The sequence below is a fragment of the Myotis nattereri genome (assembly GCF_964212035.1).
Source record: "Myotis nattereri genome assembly, chromosome: 2".
NCBI lineage: Eukaryota > Metazoa > Chordata > Mammalia > Chiroptera > Vespertilionidae > Myotis > Myotis nattereri.
In genome coordinates, this window is record NC_138076.1 from 175,379,024 (window position 1) to 175,393,066 (window position 14,043).

The 14,043-nt window shown below is 37.3% G+C and overlaps 1 pseudogene across 1 annotated transcript; it reads right to left on the reverse strand.

Moving 5' to 3' along the window:
* Positions 1-2,864: 2,864 nt before the first annotated feature.
* Positions 2,865-13,780, reverse strand: LOC308513948 (tumor susceptibility gene 101 protein-like; annotated as a pseudogene). The gene is made up of 2 exons: positions 13,777-13,780; positions 2,865-3,649 (listed from the first exon to the last, which is right to left on the reverse strand). The product of its transcript is annotated as a tumor susceptibility gene 101 protein-like (transcript).
* Positions 13,781-14,043: the final 263 nt, after the last annotated feature.

The window sequence follows — 14,043 nt, forward strand, 5'->3', positions numbered from 1 at the left end:
CTCATGCTGGCCTGAAATGTGTAATTTCTGCTCTGCTATTCTATCCACCAACCCAAACTCTATCCATCATTTCCGGGTGGATTTAGTTATGCCTCCCCAACAGTCTTCTGCTATGACAGAGTCAATGATTCTCCATGATGGCTGTGCAGTAGAATCAATGACAAGTTTTTTATTTTGATTTTGTATTCCAGTATCCATACCTGATCCCAGACAAATAATATCAGGCTCTTAGGAAATGTGTTCTGGATAACTCTATAGTAGATGCACTTTTAGAATTTCCCCAAGTGCAGTCAGGAGTAAAATTAGACCTCTCTGATCTCACACTTCTTCAAATCTTATGACTTAAGATATACTGATCTAGTAGAATCTGATCTTAAAGTTCATTTTCTTAAAGTTTCCTTTGATAATTATAATAATAAAAATATAAAATTTTATTTCTTCCTTTTAGAGTAGTCTGCTTTTCCTCTTTTTTTCACTTTTTTTTTTATTGCCTAAAGTTTTATATATGTCTCATTTTTCCCCAATTCCCCCCCTCCCCAAGCCATTCCCACCTGGGCAAGCTCCCACCGCCCCAGTGTCTGTGTCCATTGGTTATTATGATATGCTTTTCCTTTTAAAGTGCATGTTTCTAGTATATCAAAATTGGTCAAGATTTATCTCCCATATGAGGGCGGCTTTCCTGAATAACTGGGAGGACAGTGTGACAGTCTGGCAAGTCACTTAACCCATCTGAACTCTATTGACCAGATAAAAATTATAAGACTCAGTCCTGCTTGGTTCAATTATATGTGTACCATGGTTTAAGGAGTGCTCTATTTCACATAACACTATTTGGGACCTAATTAAACTTGAAAGTAAGCACGAATATTTTGTGGGACTAAAAGACAATCAAATCAGTTAACCAACTGATAGCTGAAGGCAGTTTAGCTTTCCATTATCTGTGGGAATAAAACTAGGACCTTCAAATAGAAAAAAGGTACATTACCTTCAGCTTAAAGTATCTTAGATCTGCTCTTCATAAACACCACAGTGAGCAGGAAAAAAAATGCTATTAAGTACTTGGATTTACTATTGGTTTATAAAGAAACCTTAATTGTAAAGAGGATGGAGTTGGTTTCCAATGAATATCATTAATTTTTCCTCCCAGGAAAATTAGCATTAGAAAACTAATTGTTCCTCTCATTTATTTTAGCAATTTTGTCTTGAATATTGTATATTATTCTTGGTTTATGTGTTGTTTTTCCTTGCAGTTAGTCTGTTGCTTGTTTTATTTTTTAGAAAATATTTTATTTTGCTTCTTCTGGAAGTTTTTAGCTATAGTTCTATGTCTACTCAGTTTAATGGGAATAGATTGCTTCTGAGATGAAAGAGAGTTCTGGAAGATGTACAGAGTGCTAGACTGCCCCAGCTTTAATAAGCAACTCTAGTTTTTATGGTGTGATGAACAGTTGGGGGAACTAGTTCCAAGTTTACCATAATTTCAGCCAAGGTGCCCTAATCATTACTGCTACATGTTTCCAAGACTGAGAAAGTGATGTTTCTCAGGATGCAGTAAGTTTCCATCCACTGGGCATCTCAAAGCAGAAAGAAGGCAGCAAGAAATAGAGAAAGTGATGTATGGTTCAATCACATTAATGTTTTTCTGAGAGCATAGCAGTCACATTTCAAGATACAGTGCCAGCAAAAAAATTTGGTCCTGGTTTATTACAAGATTCTTTCATTTTTCTGGGCCATTCATAGCTGTCACAAACAAACCAACAAACCTTTCTAAAAAAGCAAAGAAACCCTTTCGATGTAGCTAAAACATTGTCACCGAGAAAAGAACACTTTGGTACCCCCTCACATTTATTAACCCTTTCCTTACTGCTGTTATTTATTTTCTAGAAATTTCTTTTTTTACTTTGTTATTATTTTATGTATATTCTTTGTTTTTCTTCTTATAGAATGTATGAAAAATCATATAATGCAATTTTTATGAGAAAAAAAAAATCATGGGAGAGAAACACTGAAAACAACCAAAACAAGAATTTAGCTGGATAAGTTAGGACACATAAGTATAATAAATAGTTTTAAGCCAGTGAAAATGATACAATAGAATTTCAATGACTTGCAAATATACCTATATGTATTACTAGTTGGGTAAAGGAGGTTATATCTAGCAAATTTCCATTGACACTATTCTCCTGCTCTGTACTGCCAGAAAACTCCTACAAATGACACACTTCTACAGGAAAAATAATAAATTCCAAGAGAAAAATACATTAGGAAAACACACAGCCAAACTCACCATGAAGAGACAAATGGGATTTTCTCAAGGAGAAACATTACCACAGAACTTTAGGCCATTATTAAAGAAGCTCAGAGGTATGGGACCTGGGGTAAAGCTGACAGACTGGAGTATTGTTGCTTATGTTAGAACGGAGCTGTGGTTTTGGCTTTGCATAAGGTGTTGAGCTGGAATGGAACCCTCTGCAAAGAAAAAAGGAATTGGATGGCTGTGGAAACTGGCTTAGAGAAACCACAGATCGAGGGAAGCATCAGGAAACATGCCAATTACCAGATCTGTAATGAAAAAAAAAATGTAACCCGGGTAAAAGAAAAATCCCAATTACAAATCAGATGCTCTTAGTTCTGAATGTTTACTACTCAAGAGGTAATTTGCTTGAAATTCATAAATTACCATTGGTCCCAACAGAATTTACAGCCCACAGTACATGAGACTCCCACAAAGAAAATCCATCCTTTAATTAAAAATATTTCATGCTTAAATGCTAAACAGCAATAAGTTATTCTGGGCACCTACTGATCAGGGAAAGGAAGAGAAGGCAAGGCTGCTTTAAGAAGAGCTCAGTCTCCAGCTGCTGTCAGAGAAGGCAGTGGAGGTCACTGAGACCCACATTCTTTCTTGCTTTTTGCATTAGTGCTCTCAGACTGAAAACATGCTTTAAGAAGACATCCAGGTCTATTACTCTCTGCCTCAAGACTCCTCCCAGGTAAAAGGGAGAGTCTTCAATAGCATTTTCCTCTATGTACAGATTTAGGATCTGCTTATATAGTGGAGCTGTGGGAATGATAACTTCATCAATATCGTTGTTTTCAGACTGATTGTCCGTTTTCTCCAGGGCAGAGCTGAGTTCATCCTTCTTTCTCAAAAGTTCTATGTTTTTATCATCCTCAGCTGCTTCTTGATCTAAACAGATAACCATCTCTTCGAGTTTCTGATGACGCTGTTTCAGGTCCTCCTCTGTCCGTTTCAAGGCATTGAGCTCTGCCTGGGCGCTGTCCATTTCCTCCTTCTGCCATCTCAGCTTTCACTGACCACTGAGATGAGAAACGCCTGGAAGGTGTTCTCGCTGATTAGCCATCCCCACTGGGACCAGCAGTGCTCACAGGAGGCTGGGAAAGGTACTGGGAACTTTTTGTGCCAGATACGGACCACCAGGTGGGTAAGAACAGCCGAGGTAATCATTAGTATCAGCGAGGTCTCAGGATGGGTATGGAAAGATTCCACTGGGCATGCCTGGCATGTAGGAAGTATTTGGCGGCCCTGTTCTGTTTCCTCTTGATAAAGACTGGCTTTTATTAATGTACTTTCTATCCTCTGTAAACTTTTTGTGCTGGATGTCGGGGCTGACTATGCTAAATAAATCTGTTGTATGTTAAAAAAAAAAGAAAAGAAAAATACACCCTTCCTGGAGATGACATTACAATTTTTAAGAAGGTCGAACTATACATAAAATGTAATTACAGTGCAAAACGAGTCAACAAATGAAGCAAATGTGAAAATTAACATTTAAAAAACTAGGGATAAAAATGGTCTAAATATGACTAATTGGTATTAGTATTTAAAATTATTTTTAAAAATAGAAGAAGTACAAAACCCACAATGGAAGCAGTATGACAATAAACAAAAAAACACAACTAAATGCGGAACAGAGCCAAATGAAATATTTCAGAATGACAAACATAATTATCAAAATTAAGAACACAAGAACATATTATATGGAACATTAAACTCAACTGAATAGGGATAATAAATTAGAAAATAGATTTAATTGTTTATACAGAATAAAGTAGGATGAGATAAAGAGATGAAAATGCCTATAGATATGAAAGATAGTGAGTGGAAATCTAACAGATAGTAATTGAAATTCCAGAGAAGGTTAGAAAGATAATAGTCCAAAAGAAGTTAATGGCTAATAATTTTCTAATATTAAATGACATTATTAGTTTTTAGATTGAAGAAGTTCAAAAATAGGTAAGTGAACTTAGATGCATTCTATGTATCTCCTAGTGAAGGCTAAAAATCACATGATCATCTCAATTGATACAGAAGTGCATTTGATAAAATTCAATGCCCTTTAATAATAAAAAACTTAACAAATTAGGGATAGATAGAATTAACCTTAAAATAATAAAATCTACTTATGAAAAACCCATGGAGAGCACCAGACTCAATGGTAAAATACTTTTTCTCTAAGTCAGAAGCAAGGCAATAATCCCTGCTTTCACCACTTAATCTCCTTATTAGTTATAGTTCTAATCAGAGTTTCTGTTTCTTCATGATTCAGTCTTGATATGTATTGTGTTTCTAGGAATTTGTCCTTTTCATCTAGGTTACCCAAGGTGTTGATGTACTCTTTTGTAACCCTTTTTATTTCTGTAGAATTAGTAACAATGTCCCACATTCATTTCTGACTTTTGTAATTGGGGTTTTTATCTTTTTCTTAGTCTATCTAGCTAAAGGTTTGTCAATGTTGTCAATCTTTATACAGAGCTAATTATTGGTTTTGTTGATTTTCACAATTTTTAAAAATTTTCTATATGATTTATCTCTTCTCAAATCTTTATTATTTCCTTTATTTTGCTATCTTTAGGTGTAGTTTGTTCTTCTCTTTTTAGATTCCTGAGTTATAAATTTAGGTTGTTGATTAATATCTTTTTAATGTAAATACTTATAGCTATAAAATTTTTTAGCATTACTTTTATTGTGTTCCCTAAGTCTTGGTAGTTGTATTTTTATTTTCATTCATCTCTAAGTATTTTTAAATTTCCTTTGTAATTTCTTCTTTATCCATTAGTTGTCAATTTTCCTGTTTTCCTTTTGTTATTGATTTCTAATTTCATTCTTTTGTGTTTTGAGAACTCATTTTGTATGATCTATCTTTTTAAATCTATTGAGACTTAATTTATGTCTTAACATAAAGTCTATACTGGAAACTATCCCATGGGCACTTGAGAAGATGATGTCTTCTGTTGTTTTAGGGTAGAACGATTTGTATATATCTGTTAAGTCTACTTGTTTTATTGTGTTAGGTCTTTTTATTTCCTTTTAGTCTTCTATCTATTTGTCTACCCGATATTGACAGTAATGGATTGAAGCCTCCAACTATCATTATAGAGCTTTCTCCCTTCAATTCTGTCCATTTTTGCTTCTTATATTTTGATGGTCTGTTATTAGGTGTGCAAATATTTATAATTGCTATATCTTCTTAATGTATTGAATAGTATATAATGTGGGTCTTGTTCTCTTGTAAACTTTTTTGATTTTTTTTTTATTGATTAAGATATTACATATGTGTACCCTCTACCCCCCCCCCCCCGCTCATCCCCTCACCCCCCCGTTGTCCGTGTCCATTGGTTAGTCCTATATGCTTGCATATAAGTCCTTTGGTTGATCCTTCCCCCTTGCCCCCACCCTCCCCTACCTTCCCTCCAAGGCCTGACAGTCCAATCAAAGCCTCTCCGTCTCTGGATCAGTCCTTGTTCATCAGTTTATGTTGTTCATTATATTCCACAAATAAGTGAGATCTTGTGGTATTTATCCGCTCTCCAGTTCCATCGATGCTGTGGCAAATGGTAAGAGTTCCTTTTTCTTCTTCCTCTTCTTAAAGAATACCTTTCAGCATTTCATATAATGCTGGTTTGGTGGTGATGAACTCCTTTAGCTTTTCCTTATCTGTGAAGCTCTTTATCTGACCTTCAATTCTGAATGATAACTTTGCTGGATAAAGTAATCTTGGTTGTAGGTTCTTGGTATTCATCACTTTGAATATTTCTTGCCACTCTCTTCTGGCCTGCATGGTTTCTGTTGAGAAATCAGCTGACAGTCGGATGGGTACTCCCTTGTAGGTAACTGACTGTCTTTCTCTTGCTGCTTTTAAGATTCTCTCCTTATCTTTTGCTCTTGGCATTTTAATTATGATGTGTCTTGGTGTGGTCCTCTTTGGATTCCTTTTGTTTGGGGTTCTCTGCGCTTCTTGGACTTGTAGGTCCATTTCTTTCACCAGGTGGGGGAAGTTTTCTGTCATTATTTCTTCAAATAGGTTTTCAATATCTTGCCCTCTCTCTCCTTCTGGTACCCCTATAATTCTGATGTTGGTACGCTTGAAGTTGCCCCAGAGGTTCCTTACACTATCTTCATACTTTTTGAATCTCTTTTCTTTTTTCTTTTTCGGTTGGGTATTTTTTGTTTCTTTGTGTTTCAAATCTTTGACTTGATTCTTGGGATCCTCTTGTCTGCTGTTGGATCTCTGTAAAATATTCTTTATTTCAGTCAGTGTATGCTTAATTTCTAGTTGGTCCTTTTTCATGTCCTCCATGGTCTCACTATACTCCTTGAGGGATTCATTAAATTTATCGGCGGTTTCCATAAAATTCTTGAAAACCTTATAAACGTGGCCTTGAACTCTATATCCAGTCGTCTGTCCTCCTCCGTTTCTGACAATTGTGACCTGTTTCTCTGTCTCCGCATTTTGGCTGCTTCCCTGTGTTGATAGAGTGTCCCTGCATGCCAGGTGTCCTGTAGGGCCCAGTAGCTCAACCTCCCCAGTTACCTGGGGTGGACACTCTTGGTGCACTCTTAGTGCCTTGGTTGATGTAGGATCACTGGGAGGAATTGACCTCCAGGCCAATTGGCTGTGGGAAGCAGCTGTGTCTGAAGTGGGAGAATGGTCCCCCTCTGACCGCTGGGTACAGTGGCTCCTGGATCTAAGGAGAGGTGCTAATTCAGCCCCTGCCTGAGGCCTCACAGCCGGGCCACGAAGAGGCTCAGCTGTGAAGCAATGCAAGCCGCTGCGGGGCCTTGGGCCTTCTCTTGGAAGTTCCGGGTCTGGCTGGCCCGCTGCAGTTAGGTAATTATCAGGTTGCAAAAGGCCGGGGCATTCACATGCAAAAGCCTCTGCCGCAGCCTGGGTGGGGCGGGGTCTCAGGGAGTCAAAAGGGCGGAGAAAGAAGCTATGGCTGATTCTCCGCACCCGGAGTCACGCGTCTCAGTGTCCCGGTAATGGCTGCAAGCACCTCTGAGGGAAATCCGCCCTCAAGTTCGCCCGCTGCCGCCTGACAGAGCAGCCTCTCTCCGTATGAGTCTTGTGTCCCCAGAGACTTCCCGGAACGGGAGTTCAGAGCAGTCGGGAGCTTGTGATTCAAAAAGACAGCCGTGTCCTCTTGTGCCACCCCCTTTCCGCGTGCGCGAGCCGCCGCCGTACCTCTGCACTCAGCCTCCGCAGGTCCTCTGGCTCTCAGCGTGCTTTTCTTTTCTTCTAGTTGTAGAAATTACACTCAGCCAGCCTTCCTGTTTTTCTGGATGATGTTTGCTCTGTCCTTTGGGATAATTTTCAATTGCTGTGGGAGGCGACTATTTCCCGGTGTTTATCTATGCCGCCATCTTAGTTTCTCCAACTTTTTTGATTTAATGTCTAGTTTGTTAGTATATTCTTCCCTGATCTCTTTTGACTACTATTTGCATGAAATATCTATTTCTATCCTTTCACTTTCAACATATTTTTTTCTTTGGTTGAAAGTGAGTCTCATGTGGACAGCACATAGTTGGATCATGCTTTATTAATTTATTCTGCCAATCTCTATCTTTTGATTAATAGTTTAATTCATTTAAATTTAAAGTAATTATTGATGAGAAGGGACTTACCTTTGTCATTTTGCTATTTATTTTCTCAATGTCTTGTACTATTTTAGTTTCTCAATCCCTGCATTTCTCTCTTCTATTGTGTTTATTTCATTTTTTATACTGAAATGTTTTAATTCCCTTCTTATTTCCTTTTGTGTATATTTTATAACAATTTTATTTGTGGTTATCATGGGGCTTACATTTAACATGCTAAACTAGAATACTCTAATTTGAATTTAAACCAGCTTAACCTCTATAGCATGCAAAACTTTGTACCTATACCTCTCTAGCCTCAACCACATCCAGTTATTGATGTCACAAATTTACAATGTTATACATTTGTGTCCAAAATATAGACTATAAAAAAATTTAATAGTTTGGTTTCAAAAGGAAAATTTTTGGTAAAAGACAAAAAGTGAAGTTACAAAGCAAATTTATAGTATTACTAGCTTTTAAACTAATGATTTAAAAATGTATTTGTCTCTTAGATACTGAAGAAAATCAAAAGTAGAATTACAAGCTAAAGTTACAATAATGCTAGTAGTTATAATCCCCTATGTATTTACCTTTATTGAGACCATGGTTTCTTTTTTAAAATATATTTTATTGATTTCAGAGAGGAAGGGAGAGGGAGAGAGAGAGAGAAACGTCAATGATGAGAGAGAATCATTGATCAGCTGCCTCTTGCAACCCGAGCATGTGCCCCTGACTGGAATTGAACCCGGGACCCTTCAGTCTACAGGCCAACCCTGTATCCACTGAGCCAAACTAGCCAGGGTGAGACCATACTTTCTTCATACAGCTTTGAGTTTCTGCTCAATGTTCTTTCTTGGCAACCTGCAGGACTCCTTTCGACATTTTTTGCAGGACAGGTAACAAACTCCCTTATCTTTTGTTTATCTAACAATGTCTTAATTTTTCTCTGACTTTTAAAGTAAAATTTTGGTGCATATAAAATTCTGTTTACTATTGACTCTCTGGCAGGTTCTGTAAATTGCTGGGGTGTGTAAAGTCATAGCTACATCTGCAGATCGTGACTTCTGGACCCTGCTAGGCCTCATCAGTAATGTGTTCCAACCAAAGAGCTGAGCCCCAGATTCTTACTGATCCTCAAATAAGTCAGAATTGTCAGTTGGACCGGATGATTGCAGAAGTTCAAGAATCCATAGTTTTCAGAGAGAATAAGAGCAGAGAAAGAAAACCCCCTGAAATGAGGACTTTCAACATATTTACAAGTAAATTTGTGAAACCCCTCATGGTTTGTTTATAAAGGTGGCATCCTTTTGTAAACCAAGGGAGACCTGGAATTAGTCACAGTTCCTCCCATCCCAAACATTCCTCTACCCTTTTACCCTGGCTTGGTGGGATACCCAACAAATCAACCGCTCAGAGCCAGAGTAGGCACAATAAAAAGGCAAACACTGGTTTTAAAACCCGAGGTGTTTATGTTGGTGATTATTTCCACCTGGCAGCACACAAACCTCTGAACAATACGTCCTGCTGATGCCCAGGCCATTCTGCTGTGATACCTGTCAAAGGTCACCAGGAGCCAGTGGAGACTTTTCTTTTTTTCTTACTTTAGGGCAGAGGAATGCAGACCTCACTCCCTCAGAAATCTTATTTTAAAGATTAAGAAGCTGCACTTTTCAATTTCAGATTTTACCATATTGCAGGAGAATATATTTAGGAAATCTCTTTGTTTATGGAATCCAACCCACACATATACACACATGTACAATCAAAGCATAAATTCAATGACATTTGCCTCTAATGTGACAAATCTATGTTGCATAAATCACCAGAGGGAAAATTCCAAATCTATAAATAGCATAAAAGGCTTTCATCTCCTTTTTCACTCAGTCAGAATCTTCTTATGAACAAAGAAGTGCTGAATGGTCATCCCTATAAAAATCAGAAATCTTATCATCTCTCCAATCTGATTTATAATTGAAAAGATTACACGCTAGGTAGAGGGACAGGAAATTATCACACAAACTTCAAAGAGAATATCTTAATATACTCCAGGGAACCATAGCTTTGTTTAATTATAATGTGTGGAAATGACCATAATACAAAAATGATAATCATCTGTAGCATTCTTCTTGATCTAGCAATATAGCAGCATTTATGAAGTGGTCATGTACTTTATACTCAAAGAAAAATGTATTACTAATGAGGGTTGGTGAAAACAGCAATTCTTTATTGAGAATTTATTGGAGCTCAGCACTTTGCATACTTTCTCTCTAATTCTGAAAGGACCTCATAATATATCATAATCAGCACTTCACAGTGAGGAGACTGGGGTTTCCTCAGGGTCCTATAGCTAGTGTTATACTATATCAAGAAATGTTACAGGCAGGAAATAGAAAGCATGTTAGATATCTCTAGCAGAGATTCAATAGAGAGAATAAAAGTCTTTACAAAGTTGCTGGAAAGGTAGAAGAGATGCGAGCCTGGGGCTTTCAAGGACAATTTGTTTCCAGGTCACAATACTAGTTGTGATCTGAGGTGAGAACTAGGATTGGAGCTTCTGCCATGACTGCCAACATCATAACGACCTTATATCCCATCACACACTGTCATTGTCAGACCATTGTTAGCTGCCACAGCCATGTAAGATGGTCCCCATCTCATTTCCACTTTCCAAACCTTCTCTGAGTAAATCTCGTGGGGAAAACCAAAGCACATCCAGAATTCTAGCTGTCAAGGAAAAGTGCTTTCTCCTACCATCCCTTGTTACACCAGGGGAACATTGGAGACAATGAAATGGGTGTGCTCCTACCTTAGAATACAGTCAACCCCTTTGTTTGCTCAGCATTTATGCACATGCTTCTATCAATAAAGTTCCCAATGCCAACAATGAGAAAAATAAATAAAACTTTTTAACTCTCCCACATAGCTTATACTACCTCCAATCAGAAGGAATAAATATTCCATCTGTCACTGGGCTTATCTTACAAGTATGTTCATTCTTATTCTATCTCTATTACCATTAGATCTTGAGATTCTATCACTTTGGGATTAAATTAAAATTTGACCGTTACTGACTTGCTCTGTATAAATTGGTAAGAAAAATGGGGAGTGTTTGTGATTGTGTACATGAAACAAGAAATAAATTATGAGTAGCTCCTAATAGCCTTGATTCTGCAGCTGAGCACTAAAGATCAAACTACTGAAAATAAGAGTACCTAGTGGGATTTAGTTATGGAGTCCCATGAGGCTTCTTTGCAACAGCAATTCTATGTCTTGGGGGCACCAAGGGTAGCTGTCTTTTAACCATATAGACCAGATAGTAGAGATAGAGAGGAAGATAGACTTCCTCAGACCTATTTTCTAGAAGACATTCCTGGATCCTGATCTCAGTATACTCAACACATAGCAGCAGGACTTGAGCCAAATGTATCCTCTGTGCATGCTGGCAGGCCCAAAAGAAAAGAAAAATGATGGGCAGAATTCTATGTGCTCAGTTCTCCAACTCCAAAGGATTTTTCTTTAGGGAGGAATGAATTGGAAAGGATAATGGCAAGTTTCTTTCTATTTAGTTCAAAGAAATTGAGGTTCCTACTTTGGAATACAAAATTAGGAATAAGTGCAGATGAGGAGAGGATGATTTTTGTACATCCACTGTAAAAGCCAAATGTCACATGAACATCTTTAAGACAAATTATTTGTTAATATCAGTAGTGCCTTTAGTAATCAGCTAAGGGAGAACGTGGAGACTATGAATTGGTAACTCTCCTGTATAATAAAGAACATCCAAATAGTCAGGCGGTTTAAGACCACAGAATGAAATGGCATGAACTAATTAGCAAGGAAGATTGATAATTGTAATCCATATGAAATAACAGGAAACTTTTAAGAATCTACATCACCATAAGATTTGTTTTACAAATAAGTTTGGAATAGGTCTCTTTTTCTTAACATTTCTGTGGGGCTTAGATTCTTTATGTATCTGATGCAGTGTTTTAAAATCAGTATCAGTCCAGTTTATCTAAACATGTCTTTTTAAAATATATTTTTATTGATTTCAGAGAGGAAGGGAAATAGAGAGAGAGATAGAAACATCAATGATGAGAGAAAATCATTGATTGGCTGCCTCCTGCATACCCCACACTGGGGATAAAGCCCACAACCAGGGCATGTGCCCTGACTAGGAATCAAACTGGTTCATAGGTAGAAGCTCAACCACTGAGCCACGCCAGCCAGGCTATCTAAACATTTCTAAACTAGTACATGAGTTGAAATTCTGCCTTTCGCCATATGTGGGTAAATAAACTCTGATCTTGAAAAAGGTTTCTTCCTACTTTCTTCCCCAGAGTGTAGGCTGACAGACTCTTGGATACTCTACTTTTTCACTTACTACTTGAGACATCCTTCCCATCAGCTTCAATACCTTTAACACCGACATTGATAATATCTATAACACCCTGGCTGCAGACAAGAATTAGGCATTTCCATTCTCTGTCACTCAGATAGATGTGTTGTGGTCTGGGATTATGACATCTGGGTGTAACAGTGTACTTAGTTTTCTTTTAAATGAATGATATATGAGCAGAGGAATGATGGGGAAAGAGGCTTTCAGCTCTTGCTTGCTAATTAAAATAAATAAATAAATAAATAAATAAATAAATAAATAAATAAATAGAGTCACACTCTGAAGCCATGATCTCTACCTCCAATTACCTACATTTGCTTGCAAATAAAAAGAGATATGAAATTTATGGATTATAATGGAGATCAATCAATTTCTTCACACAGCTCAAAATAGGAAATATTGTAAATTTATGCCTCTCATCACAGAACTGTTCTGGTACTGATGAGATATTCTTGTATGTCCTCATCAGAATCACATGCACTGCTTTAGCTTCATCAAAAGTATTTATATGACTAGTTCCAAACACATTATACAGCAGCAGAGAGGCTATGGCTGTCACCACATGATTTCAAAACTTCGATGATTAATCCCATGTGCTAGTAATGACAATACCCCTCATCTAATTCCAATGTTTCTATAGCCCCTATCTTCATTCTAAGCAACCTTCTTAGCTGTTGATAACAACAACAGAACATCTTAGAATTGGACTGCCAAGAGAAAGTTGGAAACAGTGATGTAGTTTTTAAAAATTGATAGTTATGTCTGACCAGTGTGGCTCAGTGGCTGAGTGTCAACCTATGACCCAGGAGGTCACAATTAGATTCCTGGTTAGGGCACATGCCCTGGTTGTGGGCTCAATTCCCAGTGTGGGGTGTGCAGGAGGCAGCCTATCAATGACTCTCCCTCATCATTGATGTTTCTCTCTCTCTCCCTCTCCCTTCCTCTCTGAAATAAAAATATGTTTAAAACTTTTAAAAAAAATTGATAGTTGGTTAATTTTATAATTAGATGGATGTATAGGTAAATAGATAAATTAATTTGATACATAAATAGATTATAGATAAATTGATAGGTAGATAGAAACTAAATAAATACAGACATACATATAGATATGCCTATATATATACTTACATACACATATATCCATAAGTTAGATATACCAGAGAAAATACACTCACCAAAATTTAATGGAGGATGTTATTATTTTTTCAGAGAAAAAGATTAATAAACTACTTTGGGTGGATAGTGACATGACCAGAGTGAGTTAATTTCCCCCAAATATCCATTTCCTCTTCTTTCTTGATAAATAGAACTTTTAGGTTTTAACTGGGCTCATTGTTGCCCAGAATAATTTTCCAGGTTTGCTTAAAGTTATTGTGTGACCATATGACAAATACTGGCAAATGGAACTAAGCAGAAGTGTTATGTGCAATTTTGGGGGGAAAGTTTCTTAAAGATAGGTGGAAAAGGTCATTCCTTTCTTTTGTTGACTCACCCATTGTGCTGATTGGAATACAGATGTCTGGAGTTGGGGAGCCACCTTGAAAGAGATTGGGAGACACACACTGAGGATGGCAGAGAAATCAGGATTGGGAATTTCAGTTCCTGTTACCTTGGCACATCATACCAGCCTGGGACTGAGATAAGACTGCTCTTATGAGTGAGGGAAATAAACTTATATCTTATTTAATATCCAGCTATTGTGGATTCTCTGTTATAGGCAGCATAATAAAAGCCTAATAAGTATTGTGGGTTACTAAAA